Raw genomic sequence first — 14975 nt, forward strand, 5'->3', positions numbered from 1 at the left:
TTCTTCAGCAACGGGAGGGAACTCGTGACTTGGCATCCCTTGTGGGGAACGGGGGTCGACCGCGTAACGGGAATGGTATAAATTTTTTTTTATTGATAACTCAGTTAAAAATCTGTAATCAAAATCTCAAATTCTTGCTTCTCTTTCTAGGTGCTAGGATTGCTGTTATATATTTAAATTTGCATGATATTTATTTGTTGTAAAACTACTAGCGATATTTACTTGCAAATTAGATTAAGTTATCAAATACGTATTGAATAATTATAATAACTCGAGATTCAAGATTACCGCATGGAAATTGACTAAAAAATGTTTTTGTTCGTTAAGAAAACTTTGCAATTAGCGATTTTTCATTGTAAACAATAAATTTCCCACGATTGCGACGTCACGCTTCTTATATGGTCTTGATTTTTGAGGTACTTCCCTAACACATTTACGCGTACTACATGTGAGGTAGCGCAGTAGTTTTCATAACGCTTTTCCTCAGTTTGCCTATGCCTGATGGGTTGCTGTATTGCAGTGGGAAGCAAATCAGACTGAACCATTGCACTACACGATCAACACACTCATGTAAGTTTAGATATATTTTAGATATGATACTGGTAGAAGGGTTATTTGATGCGTTTATTTCGTTAAAGTTTTTTCTTAAAGCTACTGGGGAACAAGCTAAACCTTTATCTCTGAAAACAGTTTCTTTTAATTCCCATGAGTAGTAAGGGCTATAAGGGTTTTAAGCCACTTACCATGCGAGATATAATTCCTTCCTTACCAGAATTTGGTAACGTTATGAAACCCATCTTATCAACCTATGGGCTGCTTTATCGGCAGATTTTTTATCGACGATCGACTTGTTTGACCGGGATTGTAAGCGACCTCTGTGTGTACCGATATGCAAGCACCATGGTCCTCGCCGGTAGTTATCGACTCTTGTATTGATGTGGATGTCCCCTGATCGATGAAAAATTTTTGAAAAAATATATGATTAATGCTGTCGACGGGGTACTGGCATACTTAGTCGATATATTTCATGCAAAGTTCCGGAGTTACCGGTGTACTCATGCGTAGCCCCATGCGCATGCCCTAGTAGGATGAGATGAAAATTCAACAAATTTAATATAATTTTAAAATTTTAAACACATTTATTTGATAAAAAAATACATGTTTATTATATGATAATATTTATACAAGTTCTGTAACGTGACCACTTATTGGGTTATGTTTATCTATACGATCGTGTAAGATTAAACAATATGCAGCTGTTTCCATTGGTATATTATTTTTGGTTTCAAACTCTAGACGTACATCTACAGCAGCTTGTTTAAATGGTTCGTTTTGCTTAGAACACTCTATTACTATTACTGTACTATTGTTTTCGATCCAAAAGTGTATTAAAAATACCCTCACTATTGTAATAGTTCAGTTGAAAATAAGCATACATATCATATAATACAGAATATTGATTATTACTTATATCAAGATTTAAATTTCCATACGGATATTGCTGAGAATTGCGAAAAAGTTTAACATCGGTTATAGTGAAATGATCAAATCGGCTGGAATATTTAGTTTTATCAGACTTGCGTATTGTTTGAAAAGCTAATATAATATATCTTGATTTTTCTAATTTATTGCATGTTTTTACTGCCCAAAGATGTTTAGATGTTTGTGGTATGGTAATGCTGTATACTTATAAAGATTCCATGATCGAAAACTCATAGAAATAGGTACATATTTTTGAATGAAAGTGAATTACTGTATTTAACAATTATCTGACTTAATACATAAGGCATCAACCATTCGATTCATATCAGTTCTACTTTAAAAGACTCATACTCATCAATATTATCAATTTTCACCAAGTTTTGTATGAATGCGTTTAAATTATCTCTTGCTCGGGTAAGAATAAGTTTATGCTTTACATTCACAACAATTTTGTGAATCCTAAAATCATGGAAAGTGGTATTGAAACATCAAAGTAACCATTTTGTCAGTTATTGTCTTAGTTTGTTCAATATCGAGCCATCTAGCATTTTTGAGGATTCTACGAGGGGTATTCAAAAAGTAAGGTAACTTTATCGTTTTCTCCAAAAATATTTATTTATTGGTCAATATTTATGCTGTCCCCTTCAAAACAATCCCCGTTAGATATAATACACGTATGCCAGCGTTTTTTCCAATCATCGAAGTAGTCTTGATAATTATTTTGAGCTATAGCCCTCAGTTCTTCCAGCGATGCAGTTTTTATATCCTCATTTATTTGAAAATCGATGTCTTTTCATCGGTTTCTTGAATTTTAGGGAAAGAAAAAAGTCACTAGGAGCTAAAAGCGGTGAATATCGAGGCTCAAAAATGACTGTGGTGTTGGTTTGGACCAAAAAATCTCTCATTAGCAACGATCAATAAACAGGTACATTATCGAATACGAATTACGAATTGTTTTTCCAAAGTTCCGAAAGTTTTTTGCGTATTGCCTCTCGCAAACGACACGTAACTCCAAGGTAATACTCCTTTTTGACTGTACGACCTTATGGTAAGAATTCCTGATGAACTACACGGTAATCAAAGAAAATAGTGTGCAAAACCTTGACATTTGATCGAACTTGGCGTGCTTTTTTGGTTGTTGGCTCTTCTGGGACGATTGGACTTTAGTTTCGACATCATAACCATGTACCCACGATTCATCACTAGTTATAACTCTTTTGAGAAAATAGGATCTTCATGAACTTCATTCAACATTTCCTAAGCGATGGTTATGCGACGGTTCTTTTGATCAAAATTAAGCAATTTTGTAACGAATTTCGCTCACACACATCTCATGCCTAGAACATCCGAAAGGATATCATGACATGAACCAACCAACATGTCAAAATCTTCTGCAACTTCTCTGATGGTGATTCGACGATTTTTTAACACAATTTTTTCCACTGTTTCAAGGTATTTATATGTTGTTGATGTGCTGGGATGTCCAGGGTGAGGTTCTTCTTTGACATTTTCTCAGCTTTCAGAGAAGTTAAACGGACTTATTAAAGAGACTTTGAAGCCTGTGATTGAACCACTTGAAAAGTTGGTTGATGAAACGACATTTACTCAGCAGAGAAAAACCAAACATAAAAAATTATTACAACCTAAAATAGAAGAAAAAAATAACTATGACATACGAAAATTATCTAAAAAAGAGGAAAAATCATTTTAAAAATTATTTAATTATAGTGGATTCAAAGACACATTGAATGCTAATGAAAAATAATGATGATTTATTTTATACTCCTGAAAATGATTCACTTAATAAGTATTTATCAATGTTGCGGAAAAATCAAGTAACAATATCAGATACTATCTATGAAGTACGGAATTTAGAGATGATACTCTTAAGTTTGATGGTAGATCATTGAATTTTGAAAATAATAAAATTATTATAGGTGTAACGGAGAATCTCGGCTAGGGCGATTTCGCCCGTCATTTTACACTCATACTTGGCTTTTGTGTTCAAGGTACGGTTCGAGTAGATGGATGGAGTGATCCAGATGGTGTGGAAGATAGAAGAGGAGAGAGAGAGAGAGAGAACGTGAAAGTTGTGCAGATCGCCGTGTTGAGAAAGAGGAGAATACCTGCTGGATATTAGCAGAGATCGACACGCGCGCAGTTTTAACCGAGTTTTGAAACGGTTTTTCCGGAGTCGTCCTCGCAACCTCGTCAACAGTTCAATTCGTTTCGAAGACACGCCCGGTGCATGGACGAGAAGCATGGTGTTTTGGCTGGAATACGCTCAGCCGTGTCTCGAAACATATCCGCCACCGGTGCGTATAGGTAACCGGTGAGGTGCACGGATGCACGCATGAGCGTTCATTGTCGCTGCTGTAGTCACCGAGCAAACAAGTCACAGCAGGAACAGCGAACGCAGCGGTAGTAACAAAAACGAGCAACAACGATTTTTGGTCAGCAATATTTGTGGAGCGAGCGAAAGAACGAACAGCAACAACAATAACACCAGCGAGGCGCTCATTAGAAGGAACGCACCAGTGACGTCATGCAATGACATGTTTCAACCGTCAGAGAGGCTGACGGTTGAGGTCGGTGCCGTGTTCTCTCTTTTCTTTCTTTCTCTCGCATGTTCGGGCGCCAGCCGATTGGTGGGTAGCGTCGGCCAATTTAACGGCGGAATTGTTGTCAGTATTGATTGTAATAAGTAGGTTTAAAAACGGAATCGGTAGGCTGGCAAGCCACCGATTCACCTTCGCGCTCGCGATTTGTTGTTGTGCCGTTCGTAGAGTCTATCGGCGTGAGATCGCCGTCATGTAAATCTGTTTTAGTCGATTAAAGGATTAGCGAGTAAATCCGCTGTTGTTTTCGTTTGTTGTTTAGTCGCTCCTCATACCGAACCTTAATCTGTGCATTTAAAATGGTTTTTATCGACGCGTTATTAAGTCCTGGGAATATCTTTTACTTACCGAATCCCCGAAATAAATAATTTGTGCGGACGGTCCCGAGCTACCCAGGCAGGAACGGCTGCTTCTCCGTTACATAAGTAAAGATACTTATGAAAAAAGCCCTGTTATTCAAAACAAAAAGCCTGATAGCTCGATTGTCACTTAAGACAATTTGGGTACCTACGGTCGTATTATAAATAAAACGAATGCATATAAAAAGCATTACAAACCTGACAAGGAAATACGCTATCAATTAAGTGGTTAGCGCGTTCTTGCGAGGTCTCCCTCGTGGGCGCTTTGCTGTGTTAGTTGGAGGGGCGGTTATCAGGATCTTATTGGAAGGATCGGAAGGGGCATGACGAGGTTGGCGCGAAGTTGTCGCGCTATCATTCCGGATTGCGTTATCCGAAGTAACAGCGTATCCGCTTCAGCGTGTTGTCGCATGCTCGTCGCCTCGGTTCCCTTGGTGGTAGATGTATCGTCGTCATCTCGCCGTCGGGTTCCATCTTCCGGCAAGGCATCCTCCTGTCCATAGTAGGATTTGAGGTCTTTGGCGTGGACTAATTCTGTGACCTCTACCTGCTGGTTAGCAAGGCGGTACGAGTTGACTCCGAGTACTTTCGTGACGATAAAGGGACCTATGAACTTTGGCTCTAACTTCGCGGAAATACCCTGCGTCGCACTGGACAGTACGCGATTTTTCTTCCATACCTAGTCCCCTTCCTTAAATCCGGGGGTCGTGTGCTTGGCGTTATAATATCTCGCTTGCCTCAGGGACTTGTCCGAAGCGCTTTCGCTAGCTTGCTGAATAACGAATCGGTTATTCTGCATATGTGCGTTCCATTGTCTGATTCGGAGCAAATCTTCCTCTCGGGCCGCAACTCATCCATTTGTCTCCGAAAGGTGTTCGGGGCTTCCGGCTGCCTACCATAGTTGAGCATGGCAGGTCTGGTTCCCGTGGAACTATGGACAGTAGTGTTCAACGCGAACGCGAGTTCAGGTAATGCTCGGTCCCATTCCTTGTGATTCCCCTGCACGTACGAGGTTATCATAGTGTTCAAAGTTCTGTTAACCCTTTCGGTAGGGATAGCCTGTGGGGTATAGGCCGGCGTAAATGTCCGGTTTATCCCTTGGTCTCTCAGGTACCCATCTACCAGCTGGTTACGGTAACATTATCGGACAGGAAGACCTTAGATGCACCGAAACGCAGGATCACTCGTTCCCGGAGTTCCTACGCGATCGTCTTACCATTGGCACTACGTATGGGTATGCACTCGACCCATCGCGTGAATAAGTCGATGAACACTGATACGTGTTCGTGCCCTCGAGGGCTTCTTGAAAAGGGTCCAGCGATGTCGCCTGCTACCACTTGCCAAGGTGTGGACAACATCCGATCCCTCATGAGTCCGCGCGGCAATCGCTGTTCGACCTTACACTGCTGAACAACCTGACACTTTTGGACGTAACCTTTAACGTCCGCATACATCACTGGCCAATAGTAGGATTGGACGACGCGGGCGAAGGTCTTCTCGCGTCCCAAATGTCCTGCGGTCTCAAGGTCGTGGTTCTCAAACAGGACCGCCTTTCGGTCTTCCGGCGGTACGACAAGCTTCCAAGTGTCCTCGTACCCATCTCCGCCTTGGTAGTCACAGCTCGGCCTTTGGTGATACATCACCTTGCCAACTACTTTCCAGTCCGGGTAGTCTTCCGGGTGGTCCTCGACGCGCCGGAACTGTTTCGCGTACCAGGCGTCGTCCCCTGGCTTCGGTTGGTCCATTGCACTAACCTCAGCCTTCGTGGGCTCAAAAGCGCGTGATAACGCGTCGGGTAATACATTGTCTGCCCCCTTTCGATACTCACCACCTTGAATCGGTACGCCTCTATGTATAGGCGGAACTTCTGTATGGCCCATACGACCGCCAAGCATTCGCGCTCCGTGGCAGAGTAATTTTGCTCCGCTGGGTTAAGGACTCTGCTAGCGTACTCGATGATCCGGTCTCCGTCTCCTACTCTTTGAATCAGGACGGTACCGATTCCCGTAGCGTTGGCATCTGTCTCCAGCATGTACTGTCCGTCGGATTCCGGTAACCCGAGGCATGGTGCGGATATCATGAGTGCCTTAACTTTAGCGAAGGCTTGTTCTTGGTCCGATCCCCACACGTATTCGCATTTCTTCCCCCTTAGTTTCGTTAACGGTTGAGCGTGTGTGGCGAAGTCACTCAAGAATCGGCGGTACCATGAAGCAACCTCCAGGAAGGTGCGTAGCTGACGCACATTTCCTGGTCGCGGATACTCCACGATAGAGCGCACCTTTTCAGGGTCGGGTCTGATACCCTCGCGGTTAATCAACAAACCTAGATATTTGGCCTCCGGCTTGCAGAAGACGCTCTTCTCTCGATTAATCGAGAGGCCGGCTCGACATAACCTATCTAACCTGGTTTTAAGATGTTGCAGGTGATCTTCGAATTTGGATGATACTACGATGATAACATCCAAATAGGCGAAGGCGAAATCGCCAAGCTCAGGTCCGATCACGCTATCAATTAACCGTTGGAAGGTGGCGCCGGCGTACGAGAGACCGAATGGCATTCGTACGAACTGGAAATGCTCCAATCCGGGCATGGTAAAGGCCGTGATAGGTCGAGATTCGGGTTTCAGTGGTATTTGGTGATACGCACTACTGAGGTCGAGTGTGGAGATATAACGCGCGTTTCATAAGCGCCTCAATATATCTTGCATTAACGGTAGAGGATACGCGTTTGGCTCGGTGACCTTGTTGACCTTCCTGAAGTCTATACAGAATCGATACGAGCTATCCTTCTTGCGTATCATAACCTCTGGGCTCGACCAGCCGCTATCCGCTGGCTCGATCACCCCTTGGTCTAACATCTCCCTTACCAATCTATGCATTTCTTGTTCGACCTTGTGTGATACTGGATACTAGCGCTGCTTGATCGGTTTCGTATCACCGACCCGAATCTCGTGCTAAATGCCTGCCACGCATACCAGTCCCACGGGGGCCTGCGATAAGGCCTCGCCTATGGTCCTCTGCAATATCGCCTGTTGAGAGGCTGTCACCTCGGCTAGTCCGATCGTAGTTAATCTCGGACCAGCTTCCATGCTAGCTACCTCTAGCTTCATCTTGGTTTGTGATTTCTTGAACAGCAACGTATTATCGTCGGGGTCATGTACCGATCTAAACAGTCTAACAAAGTTCACTCCTAGGATACATTCGTCGACGAGGGTTGGGAGGATAGCAGTCAACCAACTATCTACTAGCGAGAAATAACTACATCAGAATTACGATCAATATCACAAGCAAGATTGTTTATTGCCTCTTAGTTCTACACTGTTTTCGGCCCGCGTGTTTATGTTTAGAAAGAGCGCGCGCGACAATAACATACAGCGTCGGATCGCTCGCCGCTCTTGGTTGGCCGAGTTAATACATGCACGCGTCTTATGATGTACGAGAGATTAATTATCGTCAATTACATAGCGATCGCGAAATTAAGCTGGCCAAGTTACCTTATTAGCAATCGCACGATGAACGAGAAAACAGTTCGTAAACGTGTCTCGGAGAAGTCCGCTTCTGTTGTCAATCGGCTCTCGCTGTCGCTTTCGCCCTCGATGGCGACACTCCTCACTCACGCACGCTTGCACGCACCTCGTTTCCGTCAGGCGATGGCACAGCTTCTGTCTCTCCTAACCAGCTCGTCTTGACGCACCGGAAAAACTCTGGAAAAACTTTATTCCTTGGTAAATTGCGGCTGGAAGTATTGACAGCTAATCTTCGACTCTATTAGGCGATATCGATAGCTAATCCTCGACTAGTTCATTTTCATACGCACGCGTTCCGTCTCGTCGCGTGCCAAATTCCCTCGTCACATCTTTCCCCAACCGATAGGTGCTGCCCCCGCAGGCAACCGCATGATTGGGCTGTCAGCGCTAATAAGACGTTTACCGTCACAATCAATAGTTTGTCACTAGTAGAAGCAATTGCTAAAAAGAATTACTAAAATTAGTTAATAACATTTGAATTATACTCAATTTTCGTATTTGTAACGATTTTTTGTAAAATCCTATAATGCAAATAATAAATCAATTAGTTAAGATTAATAAATTATAAAATTGTCGGTGTTATGTACAAAATAAACGCTTTCAATCTATATACAACTATTTATTTAAATAAATTATTTATTGTTTACTTAATGATAACAGTAATAATTAAGCTGTTATCAATGAAACAAATTCTTACTCGTGTTTCTTAGATATTTATCTAGGATTTAGAGTATTTGTTTTCTTACAATAATTAATATTTACAATTGTAACGGGATGGATTAAGTAATACAAAGGAAATTTATTGACGAACAAACTGCCATGACGCAGAGCTATCCGTTGCTCTGTTACACACATATGAGTTTACGTGTATTCGCCTTTACGTTTGATACTTTCGTTTCAGTGTCTTCTTTCCAACCGAGTTGAACTCATCTTAAGTCACCTGACTTATGACACTCGATCTATCTTAGGTGTGAGTGACCTAATGCTTAATTCGACTAATCCCCTAGATAAAATCGGATTTAAACTTAATCTTTTATAGATCTGTAAAACTATTAGGAAACGAAATGACGTAATACGGCGAATGAAATTAACCTTTTAAGGACGGGACTGGTCGATATATCGACCACTTCGGATTGTTTCGGGGGTAATATTATATGTCGAATACAGGAAACATAGTGTTATCATTCTAAAAAGCATATTTGACCTTGAAATAGTGAGTTCAAATTTTTTATTCGGTATTTCGACCTGAAAATTGATAAACCAACGTAGTTTGATGCTTTGAATACGAAAGAAATAGTGTTGCGTTTGATAAAACGCATTTTCATGTGACGAGAGCAGGCCGTGTGCCGGTCTCTCATCCGCGTTTCTCCCTCCCCCACTCGGCTAGGCGTGGTGGCCAACGTTGGGCGCATTTAAGTATGCGCCTAACACTTGGTCTTTTGTTTCAGCGCCAAGGACGAGCCAGCGCAGTTGAGCGCAAGAAAAAGTTGAAGAGCGCGGAGAGAGAGTGAGAAAGAGAGAGAGAGAGAGAGAGAGAGTATTAAGCCCATGCAGGGATTGGCAGGCGCGCAACGCGTGACCGATAAGCGACGCGTCGCGTGCCGCCTAACTAATAGGTCAAGGTAGGGAGAGGAGCGAGCGCCGCTGAGCGGCTGCAAGATGTGCGCAAGAATTAGTGCGTGAGATAGTCGCAGCCGAGTCCTACTAGAGTGAGGGAGTCGAAGCCTAGTCCTACTAGAGTGCGGAAGTCCGAGCCCAGCAGAGAGAGCAGTTTGGGATAGCCGGAAGGAAGGAAGATCAACCCTACCGGCAACGGCTTTGCCAGCAACTGCAGCCAGCCCACCTGCTAGGAAAGTCAACATCGCCTACGGATACCTGGTCAGCGACAGCGGTTAGCGACGATCTGACCAGCGACGACACCCGGTACTTCCTGCGGCAGCGCATCGCTCAGGATTCTCGACGTTGCGAGGAACAGGAGATAAAAGGTCAAGCCTTCCTTTTCTTCGTTCTCTCTACACTCTCTCTCTCTCTCTGTTGATACGACGACCGGTGCGCGTTGAAAGAGATAGCCTGGCACTCACGTGCCGGCTATCTGAAGGTTCGCGCTAGGTTTAATTCATAGTGACGTAAGCTGCGACCGGTGAATTGTCCAGGCACCCACGTGCCGAGCAATTTACCTGGTATTAGTTAGCGTAGTTTTAAGTAAGTTTGTAATAGGTTAAGTACGCGATTAGGTATTAGTGAAATGCGAAATGTTCATTTGTGATTATCTTAAGTAGTTTATTGTTCTATTTGCAGTTTGTTGGTCGGTAATTTAGATTATGTTATGCGCGCGTATGTTCAGTGTAAATAATTATTAATAAAAATAGGTTGTAAGTGAGATTTGATTCCTGTCTTTGTATAATTTATTTATCAACCTCCCCTCGTTCTTCTCCCTCAATTGTCATGAGCGAAAGTGCCTCACTTACCCCGCAAAAGAATTGGTAACAAGGAACGAGTTTTGTTACATTCATAGTGTTTATTTGAACTATTTATTACTATTAGTTTCTTGGCAGATGAACACTTAGTTATTTTTCCTTGCGGAAGATTTTTTATTGATAATATTCTTATTATTTCATCATTCTCTTTATTGACTAAGTTGTCAAAAAATTAGAAGCAATTACTTTTGATAAAATGGCTTATATTGAAGCTTGGGGTAGTGACGAGTTTGAACCTGAAATACAAGATTTGGAAAATGAGGAAATTCATGAAGTTGATTTGGTAGAAAGTGATTATGATGAGACTCAAATTTTTGAAAACGCGTATTTTTATCCATCAATCAAAGATTTTCAAGGTACTTCTGAAATAAATCCTAGCATCTCTATATCGGGGAATAAACCAATCAATTATTTTGAATACTTTTTTGATTCCCCTCTGATTGAAAGAATTATAGATGAGACGAATCGCTATGAAGGTCAGAATCGTGAAGATCGGCAATCCCATCAGAAAACTTGGTCTCCTCTTACAAAAGATGAATTTGAACGTTTTCTTGGCCTTTCAATTCTAATCGGCCATATTCGAAAAGGTGACTTGAAAGATTATTGGTCTAAAGATCCTCTGCTTTATACTCCAATTTTCGGTCAAATAATGTCTCGTGATAGGTTTCTTGCAATCTTACGCCATTTACATTTTCATGATAATGAAGATACCTCGGAAATCGCTCACCATCCTTTAGTGAAAATAAAACCAATAATAGACTATCCACAATGTAAATACTCAGCAGCTCTTATTCCAGGCAAAAATTTGTGCATAGATGAAAGCCTAGTATTATGGAAGGGCAGGCTTCGATTCAAGCAGTATATTCCTTTGAAAAGAAATCGGTTTGGCATCAAACTGTTTGAATTAGTAGACTGTGAGACTGGATTCATTTTGGGCTTTGTTGTCTACACTGGCGCTGATACTAATTATCAGAAGTTTGATTTGGGTGTTACTGGGGATATTGTCGCTCACTTCTTACAACCTTATTTTTACAAGGGTCATGTCATATACATAGATAACTGGTATACGTCTCCCATATTGGCATAATTTTTGCATGATCGAGATGCAGGCATGTGTGGCACGGTAAAAAGAAATAGGAAAGGAATGCCAAAATTAGAAAATAAATTAGAGCGAGGGAAAATTCAAGTTGCTCATAATAATTTGTGGATGGCAATCAGGTGGCAAGATAAGCGTAGTGTTTGCATGCTTAGAACTGTGCACGAACCTGAGTTCTGTACCACTGGCAAGAAACACTATCAAACCAATGAGGATATTATAAAACCACGATGCATCCATGAATACAACCAAAATATGGGTGGTGTTGACAATGTAGATAGACAATTGCCTATAACCGAAACAGTTAGAAAAACAATGAAGTGGTATCGCAAGTTATTTTTCCATCGTATTGATCTAAGTTTATCTAATGCTCATTCTTTATATAAAATTAGAAATGAAGGACCAATGCCCTTTCCTTCATTCCGATTATCGGTTGTTAGATCATTATTGAAATTGGATAATACTAATGATAGCATTTCTCGTCTTGTTAGCCCTCCTACTCGATTAGTTGGTCGTCATTTTCCAAGGTTTGCTACAAGTCGAAGGTGTCACTTGTGTACTTTACGTAAAATTACTAGTCGAACAAAATACATGTGCTCTGATTGTAATATTCCTTTATGCGTAGCTCCATGTTTTGAAGAATATCACACAAAAGAGACATTATCATAAAGTCAAATATTTAGAGGTGAGATGCAAGAGGACTTACGGAAATAAAGCACCCTAACGTGAGAGGCAAGGGAACTCACGAAAATCAAGCACCCCAACGTGAGAGGCAAGGGGACTCACGAAAATCAAGCACCCCAAAGGGATCAAATTTTCGCCACATCCACGCTGTTGATCCTGGGTCATGCTGAGAGCGAAAACTGATACATTTCTTGTGATAAAAATGCATGTAATGCATACAAAAACGTAGAGATATCATTTTTGGACTATAATAGTACAGGTAATGAAGTTGACCTTGAAATACAATTTTCAAGGTCTCGGATGTCTCCTGAACATTTTCTGATATTTTTTTCGTATTCAGCGCATCCAAATACGTCTAAAAGCATTCCTAACTCGCCGAATCAAAATTTTTATATTCAACTTCGAATTTGACCTTGAAATGCGGTTTCTAGGTCGAGAATGTCTCCTGAAAATTTTTCATGACTTTTTTCGTATTCAGTGCATCCAAATACGTAGAAAAGCATTCCTAACTCGCCAAATTAAATTTTTAACATTGGACTTTACGTTCCAGATGGGACTGGTCGATATATCGACCACCAATTTTGTCAGGCACTCCACGTGACATATTCTTTCATTTTATGCACAAATATTGTGCAAAAAAAAAGTCAAATTTTAACGTAAAAATCCCCGTCCTTCAAAAGGTTAATAATGTTTAATTCAACTAAATTACAATCTTTTACGGGCCGAAAGACTAACGCACCCGAATAAGATTTACAATGATTAATAATAATACGGGGAGAAAGAGAGAGAGAAAGAAAGAGAGTATTTGAAACTTTGCCGCGAAAACTAACGCTCGGCGCGAGTACAAAAAATAACGATCGCGATAGACAAAATACTCTCGCTAGTATTTTGTTGCGGAATAAAAGGGAGGTGTACCTACCCTGCTGTGCAATTACGATGATCAGCCGTAATTGTTGAAGAGAATAAAAGGTGCTCCTCAGATCAGCTGCGCTGCCTCGCTCACTACCAAACTGCTACTGCTTTATTACTGCTGCTTTGGTTGCTGCTACTGTAATGCTGCTACTGTGATTTTTTCTCACTAACACTCGCATGTAAAAATCTTGGAAAACTTTGTAAGAAAATAACGGCGAAACACTGTACAAAATAATTGGCGGTACTCTCCAAGTAAGAGCTGAGGCTTAACTGAAATTTTTAAACTCTATAGCGCCCTCTCTCTCTATTAGTCGTTCGTACTAACATCGCGAGTGTACCGAATCGCGAACGGATCGATTAATTGAATCGACTACCGTTGCACAAAGTGATGAACAAATTAAATTTATACATTAAAAGTCAATATAATTTAGTAGTTAAAAGAAATTAAAATTATTATAATCTTAATTTATGCCCTAAAATCTAATCAAAAAATGCTTTATTACATTGAAATTACTCTTAATTAACGTATTTTAATTAAACAAAGAAAACTCTTACATCTATATCTATAAGTAGGTGACGTCATGCTCCTTATATGGTCATGAAATTTGACTCTAGTACTAAAACAATCATATAATATATGAGGTGGCGCCGTTTAATATGCTAATTGATGTAAGTATATTGACGAGTTTAGCGGGTTGCAGTAATCCAGTGAAAATAAGAGAAGAGCTCATAGATAGGATCGTTACATATGTTTTATTTGACTTACCTAATTTTGTAATATTAATGTATTAGAGTGTCAGTACTGTTAGGTAATCGGTATCTTTTGTCATTATAAGAATTCAATGCAATTTTTTGTTGTTGAATAGCTTTAACATTGTGCGATTTAGATCTGATCGTATATTGCTGTCTTTTATGAATATATAAATTTTATAAATAGTTTAAATAATGCTCAAACTCAATAGTTTTCGTCACAACGGAACCCTTCACATCTTTAATTTTTTTCATAGCATCAATACCATTGACACGTGTACAGTACATTTTACTCGTCAAATCAATAAATTCTGTTAGTATATTTCAATTGCATTTATCTTTTATTAAACCAACAAATTTACCATTGGAATATCGAATACATTGTCAGCAGGATAGCCAGAAGTATCAAAATAATTTATGTTAGCTTTCATATCAACATAAATATCTTAACACTTTACGGAGTATTTAAAACTATCTGTATCTGTATAGAGAAGTTAACACTTTTTTCCATACATTTTTTTCATGTAATCATATTAAAAGCTGTACATTAATGTTTTGGATACGTCTAATACTGTAAGACCTATATAAATAGATTTATTCAAATATACCTGAGTTTTACGCTACTGAACAGTTACAAAGTTTTCATGAAAAATATCTCTACTATGTTCAGATCGATGTATGGTTTTAGCCATACAGATTGCTTGAATTTTAATACTCTATGAATTTTTACAAGCTTGAGTCCATGTTCAACAGCTTGCTTGAGAGCTCGATAATGTATCTCATAATTTCTTTTATTCATGAGAGTAGCACATAATTTTTCATTCTTAGAACCAGGAAGCTTGAAGTACTGTGGACAAAATAGAAAATCATTATGCTAATTGTGAATGGATTGCGGATAATCTAAATCGACTTCTAAAATATAACCTGTTGAAGCATCATCTGCAACCTGTAGAAAGTCAAATTTATCAAAATTTTCTTCCTACTCAATTTCATCTCATGGCAAATATTGTGTCATCGTATGTCCTTACAAGTTATTAACGTCTAAATAAGCAATGTACTCCTCTCCTACGC

This window comes from Phymastichus coffea, unplaced genomic scaffold (genome assembly GCF_024137745.1).
Source record: "Phymastichus coffea isolate CEN01 unplaced genomic scaffold, Cenicafe_Pcof_1.1 PCOF00022, whole genome shotgun sequence".
Lineage (NCBI taxonomy): Eukaryota > Metazoa > Arthropoda > Insecta > Hymenoptera > Eulophidae > Phymastichus > Phymastichus coffea.